We start from the raw sequence: 18,743 nt of genomic DNA on the forward strand, positions 1-18,743 counted from the left end.
CTGCTTGGGATTCTTTGTCTCCCTCTCTCTGCCCCTTCCTGTTCTCTCTCTCTCTCTCAAAATAAATTAAATAAATTTAATAAATTAAATTAATTTAATAAATTAAATTAATTTAATTTAATAAATAATTAAATTTAATAATTTAATTTAATTTAATAAATTTAAAAAAATCCTATTTTCTCTTATCCCATAACTATTTGGCTTTGCCTCACAGCGATGATTAACCCTTTTCTCATTTATTTTTTTACTACCCATTTAACTTAGCAGAGTCACACAAGCACATTGTAAGTAATCTATGAATTTAAATGTTTTCTTTCCTGGTAGAATTTCCAGTCATTGATGTCATAAGGAGTAAAATCTGGCCCCCTCAAAACCTTATAGCTATCAACAGGCATAAAAACAAAGCACTAGGCTCAGTGCGCAGGTAACTGTACTAGATGCTTTTTATTGCAGAAATCAGAGAAAACTCAGCCAAAGCAGTAAAGATGGAAAATCATGATTGTTTGAAGGCTGGTTTGCAATGGCTCAATCAAGTTGTCACTTTGTGTATAGTGTGTCCTTTGAACCACTTCCACCTTAGGAACAGACAGGCAAGCTTTTAGAGGTCTCAATTTTGATGTCAAAGGTTAAATTGATTTGGAATTATCTGGTGCCCTGGAAAGCAGAGTTGTAAAGCCACCGTTGTGAAAGTGAGGAAGATAATGCAACATGGAGAACGGCACGTATAATACCTGATATTTAGGAAAAACTGTTTCTGAAAATATTTGGCCTTTTAAATGGAAGCATCATGCCTCACTACTTTAATCATATAATAAATATATACACAGTATATATCATCTCAGCATGAACAAGAACTAAATGCATATTAAAGAATTAAAGAAATTTTAAGCTTTTAGTTCTTTGCAAAGCTGAAACAGAAATTATGTTTCTAGTTGGGGCAGGTGTAACATTAGTTCACACCCAAATACAGGAGTAGATCATGCAGAGCCAGGATCACAAGACTCAAAGATTCACAAAGCTGAAAACTGGACAAGTTTCATTTTCACAATGGATGCCCATCACCTATCACTGTACATGATAAATAGCAATTATGAATAAAACTTATTGCTAATGAATGACTTCACTGAGAAGCAAGGTTTTATTCATTTTTTTTTTAATAAATCTGATAAATACCAGTAGGGAAGTTTGGCTTTCCTCCTCTTTTTAATCAATAGAGGAGAAGTTTTAAAGTTCAAGACATTTATTATTATTTTAATTCTAATTTTAAAAATAAATGTTACTCTTAACTTTTAAAAATATAATAGTTCTCATAGATACAATGGAAGTATAGACCTACATGTAAATCAAGTTGAAATAAGCGGAGATATATTTGTTTTGTAGTTTCATCAAAATTCAGTTGTAAGAAATAATGCAGGATTCAGAGCAATAGCCTAGATCAATGATGAGTATGTATATACCTTGCTATCCATATCTGTATCTCTGTCTTTATCTGTATTGTATCATACTTACCTACGTAGCTAAACATGTATATATATGGGATATATATATATATATATATATATATTATATACATATATATATATATAGCTAAACATGTATTTATATGGGATATATATATATATATAGAATATATATTAATATTTAAAGCAATATAAATTATCAGTAAGTGACAATAAAGTAACTTATGTTTTAATGTTTTTTTTCATTTTCCTAAAGGCATCTCTAATGATATTATTTCAATAGACTTAGGAATATCATCATGGTCTTTAAAAGGATAATTCCATTCTTTAGTCTCTGACATAGTATTTCTATAAATAAATGAAAAATAATATAAAACACTTTAAGTTGTAAAAAACTATTAATGTAAAAAATAACTAAATTAGCATATTCAGTTAGTAAAGTTAATTAAAACAGGAATTTATACCCAAGTGTCACAAGCAATGACAGAAGGACTTATGTCAAACAACTATTCCAAATATTTGGTAGGCTATGCCCCTTTACCTAATAAATTTAAGAGATAAGGACACCTGGGTGGCTCAGTCAGTTGAGTGTTAGACTTCAGCTCAGGTCATGATCTTAAGGTTGGTGAGTTTGAGCCCCACATCGGGCTCTGTACTGACAGCCTGGAACCTGGACCCTGCTTGGAATTCTGTGTCTCCCTCTTTCTGCCTCTCCCCTGCTCATGCTCTGTTTCTCTCTGGGCTCTGTCTCTTTCTGTGTCTCTCTCTTAAAATAAATAAATAAATAAATAAATAAATAAATAAATAAATAAATATTAACAGAAAAATAAAAAAAAAATTAAAGGATGAAATATTTTCCATTTGGTAGAGCCTGGGTGGCTCAGTAAGTTGAGTGACCTGACTTCTGATTTTGGCTCAGGTCATGATCTGAAGGTATGCAGCATCAATCTCCAAATCAGGCTCTGCACTGATAGATTACAGCCTGCTTGGGATTCTCTCTCCCTCTCTCTCTCTGCCCCCCTTGTGCATGTGTGCTCTCTCTCTCCCAAAATAAATAAATAAACATTTAAAATTTTAAAAAACCTCCAGTGGTTTTCCCAAGCACCGAAATTATTAACTAAATATGTCACTCAATAAATATCAAAATATTTTATTCTTTCCATTTAGAGAGCTACATGTGTGCAATATTAAAACTCACTATTTTCGGGGGCACCTGGGTGGCTCAGTCAGCTGAGCATCTGGCTTTGGCTCAGGTAATGATCTCACGGTCCGTGAATACGAGCTCTGCGTCAAGCTCTGTGCTGACAGCTCAGAGCCTGGAGCCTGCTTCAGATTCTGTGTCTCCCTCTCTATGACCCTCACCCATTCATGCTCTGTCTCTCTCTGTCTCAAAAATAAATAAAAATTTTAAAAAAATCTTAAAACTCACTATTTTCTGTTATCCTATAGGTGACTTTGCCTCACAGAAATTATTAACCCTTTTTTCATTTGTCAATTTCATCTATCTTCTCTTAATATATTTTCAGAAAACAAAAAAATTAAATCAAGCAATCATTTTGAGTATGGAAAATGTATAAATCTTTAGATGAAAATATAATTGGTAGATTATTCCTGCAAAAATTTCAAGGCCTATCAACATTTTGCTCTTTTAACACAAAGCAATATTTATTCTTTTTATTCTTGTTTGATGCCAGAGAAAAAGAACCATGGTGAGAGCATTAATAACAAACTTCCAATTTGATTATCCATTGTGTTAAGAGTATTCTCTCCACAATCTCTGGAAACATTTTATATGAGGAGTGACAATTGTAATTGTAGTGCTTGACCTGATGTCACTTACATTGTCAGAGGTGATATCCTCTAAAATAGACATTTGTAATAGAAGCACTAACAAGAACTATGGTTGCTGCAAAGCAGAGATTTTACCTGAAGTGATCTTGCTGAGCTTTTGATAAATCAATTTCAAGATTAGAAATGGAAAATTTTCCATTTTCAAAGCATAAAACCATATACTTTTAGCTTTATGCACATGCATCCACTGAACAATGAGTAGCCGTGAAAATTATTTCAAAGACCCACAAATAAGGTATCATTTTGTGCTATTATTTTATATCTATCTATATACATAAGCAAAAAGGGAAGTTATTTTCAGAAACCGTAAAACAGGAGCCAAAATACATTTCTAAACATCAAAATTAAAGAAGGTTTAGCTATAAAGGGCATATTACTTTTATGTTATTAAAAATAGACCTACTGTGCTCAACTATAGAAAATCCCAACATAAACATAGGTGCTTCTTTAAACAACAACCAAGACAGACAGTATTGAAAAATCTACCGGGTCCTGATCTCACAGTCCGTGGGTTCGAGCCCCACATCAGGCTCTGGGCTGACAGCTCAGAGCCTGGAGCCTGCTTCCTATTCTGTGAGTCCCTCTCTTTCTGTCCTTCTCCCGCTCGTGCTCTGTCTCTCTCTGTCTCAAAAATAAATAAAAACATTAAAAAAAAAAGAAAAATCTACCTGTGTTTTTCACGTGTGCAATTAACTCAACATAACCAATACTTTGCAACTATAGTTTTTAAGATTCTTTCAGGTGATGATCCAAGTCCAGTATTTGCATACCTATCTCCCTTGGCAAAAAAGGAGACAGGAATAACTGACCAAAATAACCAATCTCCTCCTAAGCCTCTCTGTCAAGAATGCACAGGATCATATATCAGTTCCTACTCCTCAATGTCTTCAATCTCTTCTTCATGTTATAAATAGCAAACACAACCACAGGACACTTCCATGAAAGTATCTTGTATTACTTTTTAGTCAAACAACATGAAAACTTCACACAGTTTATCTCTGAAGATATCGACGATTTCATATATACTATGAACATCTTTTGGTATTGATATTAAAGAGATATCTTACAAGAAAATGTTATATTTTGTTCTATTGTGTAAATGAAAATATCATATGGCATTTATATACCCTAGAGTTATATTTTAAATGAAATTTAAATATTTATTAGTATTGCTCAAATAGGAAAAAAAAAGTTGATATTATTATACTCTAAAACTACCATATTTTACTGACAACAAATGAATGACTATTGTGCCTTAAACAAATATTTGAAAGGCAATTGTAGAAGCCCCTAATAAATTACATGGCACAGAGCATAAACCAGTCTTTTGAATACTGAGAAGTAGCCTCGTTTAATTAAAACTTTAAAAATCGTTGGTCCATAAAACTCTAGACTCAGGAATCAATACTCATATGTATGATTTATTTTTAAAGCCACACAGAAAAATTGTTTCCCAAAATGTTATGTGAATTTAAAATGCCCGTATAGGGAAACATATTGTGGCTAATTAAAGGAAATTTCCAAAAAAGTAAATAAAAACTCTTTCTTAACCTTAAAAAATATATAAAAAGACTTGGCAAGGTGTTAACCCTCTCATTGCCCTATTCCATGAATTGATGTAAATAATACCCTCCCCATAAAAATAGAGAGAACTTACAACAGCACCAGATTTTTAACAAAAAATAATATGTATTTTCCACAAATTCAAGAAATGTATCTTAAGCATGACAGTAATGGACCACACTGAAGCTAGTTACCCAGGCCAAGAACAATTTGAAATGGAATAAAGGCCTCAAAACCAGATCTACTGTTATATCAAATCTTGATATGAGTCTGAGGTAGAGAGGCAGATTGGAAAGGAAAGGAGAAACACTTTGGTAAACTCAGCTAGTTAAATTACTCAGTCATATTACAAAAACAAAAGAGATTTCAACATATGCTAAAATCAATTCTAAATACATTAAGAGTTGGGGCGCCTGGATGGCTCAGTTGGTTAAGCATCCAGATTCAGCTCAGGTCATGATCTTACTATTTGTGAGTTCCAGTTCCACGTCGGCCTCTGTGCTGACAGCTCAGAGCCTGGAGCCTGCTTCAGATTCTTTGTCTCTTCCTCTCTCTGCCCCTCCCATGCTCATGCTCTGTCTCTCTCTGTCTCTCAATAATAAATAAGTGTTAAAAAAAAATTTTTAAAAATAAGTACATTAAGAGTTTACATAAAAGCTCTTACAACATCAGAATGTTTGATTTTTTTTAAAGAAAATATATGGAGGGGGCACCTGTCTGGGTCAGTTGGTTGAGCGTCTGACTTCAGTTCATGTCATGATCTTGCAGTTCGTGGCTTAGAGCCTCACATTGGGCTCTGTGTTGATGGCTCAGAGCCTTGAAGCCTGCTTCAGATTCTGGGTCTCCCTCTCTCTCTGCCCCTCCCCTGCTTGTGCATGTCTTTCTTTCTCTCAAAAATAAACATTAAAAAAATTTTAATGAAAGTATGAGATTTTTTTTCTGATTTTATAATAAGTAAGGGTTTGTTAAACAGTATGCATAAAACATTGAAGTATCAACAGCATTAAGTTTAAGAACAAAATTTAATCAAAAGACATTAAAGAAAGTACAATGACCTACAAAAAGATAGAAGACATTTATTTTTCAAGTTTTTTATTTACTTTGAGAGAGAGAGTATAAGCTGGGGAAGGGCAGAGAGAGAGGAAGAGAGAGAGAATCTCAAGCAGGCTCCACACTGTCAGCACAGAGCCAGATGCAGGACAGGAGCCCAAGAACTGTGAGACCATGACCTGAAGCAAAATCAAGAGTCAGATGCTTAACCAACTGAGCCACCCAGTGCCCCAGGATAGAAGGTATTTAAAACAAATGTAAAACCACCCTATAGCAATAATTTCATAGAACATGAAGAATTTTTTAAATCAACAACTGAAAGTGTAAGGGCAAATACAAATTAAGAAGTTAGATCTTAAAAGTTCTCATTAAAAAAAAACATTTTAACTATTTGTTAATGGATGTTAACTGAACTTGATGCACAATTATTTCACAATATATACATATATCAATTAATTATGTTGTACACCTAAAACTAATACAATGTTGTATGTCAATTATGTCTCAATTTTTTATAATAAATAAAAATAAGATTAATTCCCCTTATTTAAAACAAGGGGAGAGACATCCAGCTCCTAAAAGTGTTTTTAAAAAATAAGTATAATTCTAACTTCTCTTTCTGTTTGACATGTATGTAAATCTTAAGGATCTGTAAGCCATTTCGTTGAAATCTAATCATCAAAGAAGATAAAACCATCACCTCCTTGCTTCTGTGGGAGGTAGGAGCCTAACTTCTGTGGGCATTTAGCTCCCAGGGGCAAAACTACCTCCTGTCATAAGGATATGAGAGGTTTATTTCTTCTTGGCATAAAGCCAAATGGCTAATACAAATAGCCACCCAACTACTAAGTAAATTTAGGATGAACTATGATGAATGATATGTCAAGTCCTCTTACCTGAGGACTAGTTATTGTTTATCTTGAGAACATGTACAAGGCGGATTGTATTTGCTTGGTTTCATAAAAAGGTGAGGTTTCTTTCTGTCTTTGCAATTTCTTTGGTAGATTGTCTGTCATGCCCTTCACATTCTGGCTTAGCGCTTATTCATTAATAAAATTGTTTTCTTTCTCTTCTACCTTGGTGGTGTGTTTTTGGAGTTGAAAGGAGACTATTTAGAATTATATTTTCCCAACAATTCTGGTGATGAAGACTGAATCTGGCAGTTCCTGAATTAAGTAAGGACAGATGAAAGTCTGTGGCCATACCACGGTCAGATAAGAGACCCTGAATTATAACAAGTCTCCCTTCCAGCTCTCCACTGTTTTGCAATACTAGCTGGAGAAACCACTCTTTCCAAATGTGAGATTTTACTGTTGAATAAGCATGAGTCACAAAGGATGTAAAATCCCACCAGGATCACCTTACAATTGGAAAATAGAAGCCAGGAACATCGTCTGCAGGCTTCTCTCTTAAAAAGCTATTGTCTGTCATATTTGAAATGAGTATATGAAAATTCAGTCTTGCAGTGGCCAAAGGCCTTTTTTGGCTTTTATTGTTTGAATGAATTTTTTTCGCTGGGATTCTTTTACTACAGACCTCTTCCAAACAAATAAATTACTGGTATTTGTGTAATGAGTATCATTCTTGAGAAAAGGTGACTTGGCTTAGAAAAAAAGATGAAGAAAATAGAAGAGGAAATGCAAGAATGAAAGATGGTGTCCCTTTCTCAGAACCTACCTTTTCCTTTCTCTGCTGTCCCTGCTCCCCTGTTTCTCCTGCATCATTTCCTTATCTCTCTGGGCTTCAGTCTGACTCTAGGGAAGGAGGAGATGATGATCTTTCAGGTAGTGATCCCCTTCATTTGCACATTTCCCTGTGAAAAAGGGGTAAGGGCACAACTTCTTTACCTGGTAGTGAATTAATTGCTCTGTTTGAAAACACAGGTTCACGTGCCTGGTGACTTAGCCCTGAATCCACTATATCATGTCTTAGCCCAGATTCCACCTCAATGGGTCCCTTCTCACCCACACACCATGTAGCTAGAAAAGCAGATATGATAAAGACACCTGATCAGGGACTAATGGAGAGCTTAGATAAAAGTGCCTCCATAAAGGCCACAGGAGGAAAAGGTGTTTTACTAGTTACTTGGAAAAAGGCAAATGAACAAGTCATTAATCTGATGAATGTAAACAAGGAAGGAGAGAACTGAGTGCCATTTGATTTACATTGTTTTCATTTCAGTGTAAAGAAAACCAGTCTCATTTAGATCACCAGCAAAACTGATACCATTGAGAAGCTACCCAAGACTCAAGGTCCCTCTACTTATTATCTAGGTGAATTTAAAATAATTGAGCCTAATATGAAATATTGGAATAATAATACCTGCTTCAGCATTGTTGAGAGTTAATGAGATAACATACGTAAATCTCCTGATATAATTTCGGCACACACAGGCATTTATTTAATGATAGATCTTATTAAGGTTGTAATTATTATAATCGTAATTCACCAAATGAATCACATGTAATAAAAGCATCAGACTCAACATTTAACATTTAATTAATGTTATAATCTTTCAAGAAACATATACATCACTGTCAAAAACAATTAAGCTATCTTTTATTGTGGAAATAAAATACTAACAAATCAAGTCTAAGATACAGCTAAAATTTAAATATACCCCTTTGGGATCTTTTTAAAGATCCAAGTGGGGCAGGATAATTTATTGAGATATTAGCTTCTGTTTTATTATCCCAACACTCCTCTTTCCCCTTTCAGACAGGTAGTGAGAATGTGGGTTTCCTTGCCCTAGGAGAGATTTGTGTTGCTAGGCCATCTAAGAATAGCATAAATACAACTGTGTTCCTGTATGCACGTATGTACATATGTATGTATTTTTATTTCCAGGTGCCTGATGTTCCTGAGGGTACCTTGTTAACATAGAAGAGAAAGAGGTGGGGGCTTTTAAATTGGGGAGGAAGGGAAAGGAGATTCCCCCACAACTCTAGATAGATGCCAATGTGGAAATTACACTATGGCTGGCTCCCTTTAGACACACTAGGCTGAAAATGTCTGAGCTTGGACAGAAGGACCACAGAAATTCAGAGATTGGACTCTATGGCTCTCACTATTTGCAAAGATTTCCAGGCCCATGTCTGACTCATAAGCAAAAGAACCAAAAAATTCAAGAGTCCTCATAATCTGGAAGATTAGAATGCAGACAACCATGATGACCTAAGAATAAAGACACCCTCTTAAGTTTCTAGGCATTACTTAAGACTCCCTGATTCTTGTGCAAAGAGCCTCACTAATGACTGACAGTGATTGTCCTAACAGGCTGTCAACACATAGGTTGTGAGCCATATTCAATTTGATGAACAACAATAACAAAACAACACCACAGATTTTCTCTGATCTATTATGTCCAGCAGGATAAGTTTTGGTAGTAAAGATCACATACACATGAGTTAAATATGTTCATATAACAATCTATCACCTAAAGATATCAAAGTATAACAATCTTAAATGTTGCACACAGTCAACAAATTTGCCAATATTTAACACTTCTTGCTACTCATGATATTCCATTCATTTTGATTGGAAAAATCATTGCACTTCATCTTTATTCTCTTGTTTTAACTGGACAGTAAAGATAATAAACCCCATACTTCAGCCAGCTTCCACAAACATCCCTCAATATACATGAGCAATATGTTCTACCACACTGCAGTAAAGGCCACCTGGGCCTGTGATGTTGATTTGTCCCGGGCCCAAGATGGGAGATAATATGGACTTTGTTCTTTGATGCTACCCCCTTCTTTTTCAAAACATCTATCAAAAGCCTATATTTAAAGTGTTTGGTTTAAAACTTGATTCAATTGAATTAAACATCAAGGTTGGAAAATAAGAAAAAAATAAGTTATGTATAAAATCCTCCAACTAACTTGAAATATATCCCACAACATAGATGTCATGCTGAAGGGCTGGTTGATTAGCTCAGACATTTTGGGATCAGTGACCCAGCGGCCCCGAGGAGCCGAGAGACAGAGCTGCCAGTGTAGAAATGCACTTTCCACCCTGGCTTACTGAGTAGTTTAAGTGCTACACTGCCAGGGCTCTAGTTTCACCATTTTTGATCACCCTTCCTCTAAAATGCTGGTAAGGTGTGGCTCTTCAGGTCTTCCCAGCTCTGTTTGGTACCTTAGGAGGGAGGAACCACAGAAGGACCAGCTTTCTACTTGGTTTAGGCATTGAAAAATGCCCTAGGCTTCCAGCACAGCTGCTGCTCAAAGCTGTGGATTTGCAGACTAAAAGTTGATCCAAGTGGTTTATCTCCATCTGTGCCGTGACTTACTCTTGTTCCTCCAATTAGGCGGCGTAAGTTCCCGCTTGTGTCTCCTCTTGCTGTTTGCTCAGGAAACAGAATTGTATGTTGGATATATTGTGTCTCTAGCCCTTCTGCATTTGACCATGAAAAACACCATTACCATCAACAACAAGAACATAAATTTGTCACCTGTACAATGTACTTATTCTCGTAGTTTTTTTTGCACATATGTAGGGTATTTATAATTACTTATCAGTAATTTTTGTGTACAGGTGGTTGGAGCAAGAAATGGGCGAATGACAGATCCCTACACAAAAGTACGTATTATGTTTATTTTTATCAACATACCAAATTGTTTAAAGCAGTATTTTAGACAGGTGATCCCTGACCACTTAAAACAATCAACTTTAATCAAGAGTATATCATTCTTTAGATAAACATCAGCTCTTGAATAGGCTGGCTACCACATCAAGGGAATCAATTGCTGAGGCACATCATTCTGAGAAACTGTGTGAATAGAAATTATAAGATTTATTTCTACCTGTATTTTTTTTAGCTTACATTCATATTATTGACATTTAATGAATGTTAAATTATTGAATGAATTGATGAGTAAATCAATTAACTTACAAAGTATAGAAGGGTGGGAAAATGATAATAGGATGAAAAAGTCTTGTGGAAAGGAAATCATTGAATTTGATTCCACTGGACAGGTCACTGAAATAATGAAGGAAATAAAACCACAGGGACAGGTAACATAGATATTTTTTATGTACCCTTGTGGCATAAGCTAACTCTTTTCCATGTAAATTACTTTAACATTTTAAATGATCATGCTTTATATATCATTGATCTTAATTTTTTAATGATTATTTTTGACAGACAGAGAGAAAGAACAAGTGACCACATGAGCGGGGGAGGGGCAGAGAGAGAGGGAGACACAGAATCCGGCTCCAAGCTGTGAGCCATCAGGACAAAGCCCAGTGTGGGGCTTGAACCCATGAACTACAAGATTGTGACCTGAGTTGGAGTCACATGCTTAATCAATTAAGCCACCCAGGCCCCCCTGTATCATTAATTTTATATTAAATAAAAGCTTTTATGATATGAGAGGAAAAAATTCCTGGACAATATTCATAATTAACTGTTTGCAACTCTTATTCCTAAATGTTCATGTTGGAAAGGATTAATTCTGGTTTCTATATATAACTGCATTTCAAGAAACAGTGGCTATTGTACTGTAGGTATAAACCTGAATCAGCATCTTCCAGTTCTGACTGGTAATTTTTTTATCCTATCTATGTTTATCTTTTCCCCTTGGAGCAGCCAAGGGATACATACACTTTCTATTAGGTAGAAAAGGAGTAATGCTTTCTTAGTATCTGAGCTCTGCAGCAAAGAATTCTGCAATTACAGCAGGAAGAAGAAGAAGAAGAAGAAGAAGAAGAAGAAGAAGAAGAAGGAGGAGGAGGAGGAGGAGGAGGAGGAGGAGGAGGAGGAGGAGGAGAAGAAGAAGAAGAAGAAGAGAAAAAAAAAAAAAAAAGCTTGCCCCAGTTTCATTTAGAAGCACACGACTTGTGTTCAGTTTTTCCTGAAGAGATACAGGTGAAGTGCGTCCTCTATATGCAGTCTTTTGAGATAGAATGATAAATCTGACAGATAAGACAGACTAGTAGGAAAATCAGAGTTAGAGACTGGAAATTATGGAAATTGAGATGAAGACTCAATTGTTGACGTTAGATCAAGTTTTAATTTCAAAGAACCTCTTTAAAAAAAAGGGAAGGTATCACAGAAAAATAGATCATCCACCTTAATTTTTATTCTTATTTATGACTTTTTTTTTGTTCTACAAAACATTTGAGTTAGTGATACACAAAACACATAAAAGATATAAATGCCTGGGTGGCTCAGTCGTTAAGCATCCAACTTCAGCTCAGGTCATGATCTCACAGTTCATGGGTTCAAGCCCCATGTCAGGCTCTCTACTGTCAGGACAGAGCCTGGTTCCAATCCTCTGTCCTCTTCTCTCTCTGCCCCTCCCTGCTAGTGCTCGCTCGGTCTCTTTCTCTCTCAAAAATAAATAGATATTTTCAAAAAAGATATAAACATGAATATATATATTTTTCTGCTATTTAAAATGCTTAACTTCCAAAATAATGTGGCATGGCTATTCCCAATAGACTGGATTTTAACATAACTTTATAAGTTTTATGTATAGTAAGCAGAGACAGCTTTGAATCACTATCTAATATTTCACTTAAACTTAGGTGTATAAGACATACAAAGCTCTAATTTATTAGATGATTATTTGCAAGTAATATTCATAATAAAATTTGGGCGAGAGGTTCATCCACATGGTTTCTCAGATAGTGGTGTCCCTGGACAATCCTGACTTCCCTGGTGTGGTAGTTAGCCTCCAAGATGGCCCCTGGTAATTTCTGCCTCTTGGTATTCACACCCTTTTACAGTCCCTGCAAACTTGGTAGGGCTAGATTCTGTGAACAGAATATGTCAGAAATGATGATATGCCACTTTGAAGATTAGGTTATAAAAGACAGTGTGACTTCTGTTTTGACTGCTTTCTCACATACTTTTTCTTTGAGATCACTTATTTTGGGGAAAAACTATCTTGAGCAGAAGTCCATGTGGAGAGGAACAAAGACTCTAGACAACAGCTGGTGAAGAGTTTGGGTGAGAATGGACCCTCCAGCTTCCTTCAAAGCTTCAGAAACTATAGCTCCTGCCTATAGCTTGTAGAATCTCATGACAGGCTGAATTCAGAGCCACACTGTAGCATTATGACTTTCCTGGGCCCTAGGCACTTTTAACTTATTTTTAAGTTTGCCTTTGTTGGCTCCTTTCTCCATCAAAATACATCTTTATCTAAATATAAATCTATCCCTGTATCTCTGTCTCATATAGTATTATGGTACCTGTATCTCTACATCATCTATATCTGTATCATCAATCTTTATCTCTATGTCTCTATTCCTATACCTATATTTATACCTCACATCTGCATGGGACAGAAGAGAGAAGAGTAAGAGATCCTTGCACAAAAGCATGTATTACATTTGTTTTAGCCACCTACATAATTGTGCAAAACTATGTTTTAGCTATATATAGTGACTACATTGTTATAAAATATATATATGTGTTAAAATTTCTCTCTGGCCTAAAGTTTTGTTTTCTTCTGATTTTAAAATAAATTAAAATATTTCACGTGCCTTAAAAGTAAAAATATTATGACCCTTGGACAACTGTATGTTAATGAAGTTAATGTTTTAGAGGAGCCAAGCTACTCCTCAATCCCATATTCTCAGAAACTGAATGAGAAAATAAAAGACTGTGGTTTCATTCAAGTATTTTGTTATACAGATACTAGTACACTTGGGTAATTTTTTTCCATTCTATATTCAAGAATAAATGAATCAGTTTTCTGATTCAGTTATAAAATAAGAAGAAACAGACTGAAAAAGAACAACAAGGATTTATTATAACTTTGTCATTTCCTATGTATTTTAGGACTATTTTCTTCTTCTATAGAAACATTGCTGAAAACGTTACGTTGTAAACTCCATAAACCTTAGCTGGGGACTTTGTTTGTTTTCTTTTCTTTTTTTTTTTTTTTTTTTGAGTTTATTTATTTTGAGAGAGGAGAGAGCACCAGCGGGGAAGGGGCAGAGAGAGAGGGAGAGAGAATCCATGAAATCACAACCTGAGCTGAAACCAATAGCTGGTCGCTTAACCGACTGAGCTACCTACATGCCCCAAGTGGGGATTTTTCAAGGCATGTTATTCATTATCATTTTACTTCTGCACCTCTTCCCAAGTTTCTGGGATATTTACAAACACAAGCTTGTCAGTCTAATTTTGTTAATTGTCAAGGAATTGCTGTCTGAGGAGAGGTCGCAGCTAGAGCCTACAGTGCAAATCCAGTTTGCTGCCTCTTTTCGTAAATAAAGTTTCATTAGAAAACAACTATATACATTCATTCAGTTAAATTTATGGCTGCTTTTACCGTAAAACAAAGGCAATAAGTAATTGAGAACCCATGACCTTATTTGGCCTTTTCAGAAACACAGTTTATAGATCCTAGGTCTAAGCCAAGTCAAATAAATCTGTAGTGACTTTAATTTGTCCATGTTGAAATTATATGAAAATAATGTAGAAGACATTCTGTGGAAACCCATTTCAATAAAATTAACATTTGTGGTATGTTCTTTCATTCCTCCCATCTAAAGCTAAAAACTAATACTTTAATAGAGTAATAAAAATTATCTGTTACTCTAAGGATTTCAAACTATTACTTTTTTTTTGGTTTATATATTTATTTTGAGAGAGACAGAGACAGTGCAAATGGGGGGAGGGACATAGAGAGAGGGAGAGAGAGAATCACAAGCAGAGTCCACACTGCAAGCACAGAGCCCGATACGGGGCTCAAACCCATGAAACTGTGAGATCATGACCTGAGCTGAAACCAAGAGTCAGATGCTTAACTGACTGAGCCACCCAGGCACCCCCAAACTATTACTTTAACTGGAGTAAAATTTTGTTCTTATTCTTGTTTTTATTTGGGTTCATTTTGGAATACGTGAAGACACAAGTTATAATTAATTTTTTTATATCACTGAAATGTCCCCAAAGACATTATTTAAATAGTTATTTTCTTTCCAAAGAGTCATTCTTCCAAACATTTTAATATTGTCCTTCATGGGTAACTAGATAAAATCTGTTCATATGTTTGATGTGTATCACGAGTAATGGATAAACAAATTCTTTAGCAAAATGTTAGGTTTTGAACCATACGGATATCATCTTTATGACACAAAACTCGCATGTGTGTATTTATTCTATAAGATTTAAAATTCATTTATTTCCTGGATAATAAGATTTACAGGTTTTATGAACTTGGATATTATTATGGGGTAAGCATACTGCGCACTTAAATGATTATAAATATATAAAACTCATACTTGAAATAAACTACATAAATATATGTCTGACAAACATTTTCAGTATTTTATTCCATTTTACTTCTAAAGTATAGGCCAATTATAATTATTTCAAGTTACTTTTATTTATTCTTTGATTATTGTATTAATTAATATATACCCATATCATTGGTGTAATATACTCTCAAATATATAAAGTCTAAAAAATTTTTTCAAAATTAATAATATTGGCAATAAGTGTGTAAATAAATTACTAGCATAAAATACTCTTATAATATATATGCTGTATGTATTCTCTCAAGAGACATTATAGGCATACAGGGGTGCCTGGGTGGCTCAGTTGGTTGGGTGTCCAACTTCAGCTCAGGTCATGATCTCTTGGGTTTGTGAATTCACGCCCCATGTCAGGCTCTGTGCTGACAGCTCAGAACCTGGAGCCTCTTCGAATTCTGTGACTCCCTCTCTCTTTGCCCCTTCTCTGCTTGTTCTCTCCCTCTCTCTCAGAAATAATAAATGAGTAAGCTTAAAAAAAAGAAAAAGACATTATAGGTATATATGATTTGTGGGATAAAAGTAAGATGCAGATTTTTATTGAATATTTATAAATATTTATAAAATATTTATAAATATTTTTCTCAGTATTAGTTAACCAGAAATTAACTTAATGTTAGAAATGTTTTAGCTGCGACAGAATATCTTGCAAATTAAAGTATAAAATAGGAGAGCACTTATAATTTACTTAAGAGGTAGAGAGACAGGCAATCCGGGCTATACAGTAGCAGCTCAAACATATCAGCAGGAAACTAGCTTTCTGCTTTTCCCATGTCAGTGTCTTAGCTTTAGTCTTCATATCTGTTTCGAGATTGTTATCACATCTGTAGATGTAATCTATTATTACTAGCACCCAAGTATGAAAAGGGAAAGGTCCAAGTTTTTTGTCCTTTTTTCCCTGTTTGTCAGTGAGACTTTCTCAAGAGCCTTTAGACATTCTTGCCCTTTCTTTGGCTAGATCTGAATCATGTAGTAGCCCCTAGTTGTAGGAAGCTGGGCAAAGACATGTTTGAGAAAAGGTAATGCAATTAATTTGATTGGATTAATTGATAATGGTTACCTTGGAAATGTGGGCACATTGTTTACCTACACATAATTGAGTTCTATTTGTAAGAAAGAAGGGGTCTGGGCATGGTTGGGGGTGAGGCAAGGATAGCTACAGGTTAGTCAACATACTGTATCTACATCAGAAGTACAAAATAGGAAATATATGTTTACTTGTTTTGAAGCTTAATTATGAAATATTATAATCTTTAATGAAATCTAAGATTAAAAGCTGAGGTTACTTTCAGTAATTAAGCATTCTCAGACATTAGATTTTAAAGTATCCTAGACTGGGGCCCCTGGGTGGCTCAGTCGGTTAAGCATCTGACTTCGGCTCAGGTCATGATCTCACAGTTTGTATGTTCAAGCTCCGTGTCAGCCCCTGAGCTGGCAGCTCAGGGCCTGGAGCCTGTTTTGGATTCTGTGTCTCCTTCTCTCTCTGCCCCTCCCATGTTCATGCTCTGTCTCTCTCTCTCTCTCTATCTCAAAAAATAAACATTATAAATAATAAATAAATAAATAAATAAATAAATAAAGTATCCTAGACAATTCCACTTAGTTCCTTAATGGATTATAATATACATAGAATACACATGATTCCTCAGTTCTGACTTTAAAAAGCAAATATGTTCTTAAACTAATACTTTTTCAAATGACTTTAACTGAAAAATGCTGACTGCATTTCTATTGAAACTTTACTTAAATCTTAATTATATGTTTCTATAATAAATACAAATTTTAAATCAGGTGAAAGGGTAAGTCCTTTCTTTTTTAAGACCATTTTTTCTGTTGCTAAATAAGTTTAGTCAGCAATACTGTCTGTACTAGTAGATAAAATAATGAATATTTCATTTAAATATAATGTTGAAATTTTCACCAGCTTTCAAATAGCACCAGTTTTGGATTAAAGCCTAGATGTTTCTTAACATACTAACCAATACAATCAGTATAAAATTGTGAAGAAGGATGGAGGTAAGGGGGTAATCACAAATTGTTTAATTACAACTGTTTATAAAACAATAACAACATATAATTTCTAAGGGAAAATGGTTTAAAGTCAGCTGAGATCAAGTAGGAAAGAAAATAGCCAAATCTTAAGTGAGTTCTCCACCTAGGGTCTCCTTGACGATCAGAGAAATGCCTCTCTCTGGTGAATAATGAACTCTCGGGATGGTGAGGATCTTTATTCAGGGCAATAGGGCACAATTCAAGTTATTATTCCAGGCCTTATTTTCTATTTTGTTTAATTTATTTCTAATAATCTACAGTCTCCCTTTGGACCAAGAACATATAGATAAATCTCAGAGGCATGACTTATAACTTTATAGTAGAATATGGCTAAGTGGCCCCAGTAGGGTAGAGGTACTCATAGGTTTTCTTTACTTGTGGGCCCTGAAGCATCTACCCAGACCAAGTAATGAGACTTAATGGAAACATTTTCTTTTGCATTTTCTATCCCTAAATTTCCCTATAAGTGTGTCCAAAGAAAGCTGTTATGCAAATAATTCTTAGAAAGCTGTTATAAAATATAAAGCATCTGGGGCACCTGGGTAGTTCAGTCGGTTAAGCACTGACTCTTGATATTGGCTCAGGTCATAATCACATGTTCTAGAGCCCGTGATGGGCTCGATGCTGAGCATGGAGCTTTCCTGGGATTCTCTTTCTCGCTCTCTCTCTCTCTGTCTCTCCCCCCTTTCCTCTCTCTCAAAATAAATAAATAAACATTAAAAAATAAGTAAAATAAAATAAAATAAAATAAAATAAAAAGCATCTGATGATGTGAAAGAAAGTTTTACAGGGAGGTTGGCTATCAGTTACCTACTCACAAAGTGAATCAAAGCTAAAATAATAGAAACTTCCTTGCCAGTCCATCCACGTCACATTTCTCACTCCATTTATCTCTTGTCCATTTACCTAGTAAAATAGGAGTATCTTAATCTGATATTAAAATATGAGAATTAGTTGATTGTGGGAAACAGAACACCAAAATGACCATAGGCGCATATTCATTCAGGTTCCGGGATCTCTGAGAAAACTCAAGATCTTAAGGTTAACAATAACCTGAAAGGACTTGAGTAAATTGCCCTTGGGAAATGTGGTCTGTTCTTTGGTAAGCAGAGAGGGGTGTTTTGCTTAAAGGAAGCCAGCTGTATATAGCACAGTGCATTCACTCCCTTCTTTGTCTTTGTTTCTATCGTAAAGATTATTGGAACATATGTATCCGCAAGACTTCTCTCGTACGCAAGATACATAGGATAGCTGAATCGGATGTACATTGTTAACATGCTTTGCTAAGCTTCCTTTTTTTTTTTTTTATTATATGAAATTTATTGTCAAATTGGTTTCCATACAACACCCACTGCTCATCCCAAAAGGTGCCCCCCTCAATACCCATCACCCACCCTGCCCTCCCTCCCACCCGCCATCAACCCTCAGTTTGTTCTCAGTTTTTAACAGTCTCTTATGCTTTGGCTCTCTCCCACTCTAACCTCTTTTTTTTTT

This window comes from Panthera uncia (assembly GCF_023721935.1).
Source record: "Panthera uncia isolate 11264 chromosome B3 unlocalized genomic scaffold, Puncia_PCG_1.0 HiC_scaffold_1, whole genome shotgun sequence".
NCBI classification, from domain to species: Eukaryota; Metazoa; Chordata; class Mammalia; order Carnivora; family Felidae; genus Panthera; species Panthera uncia.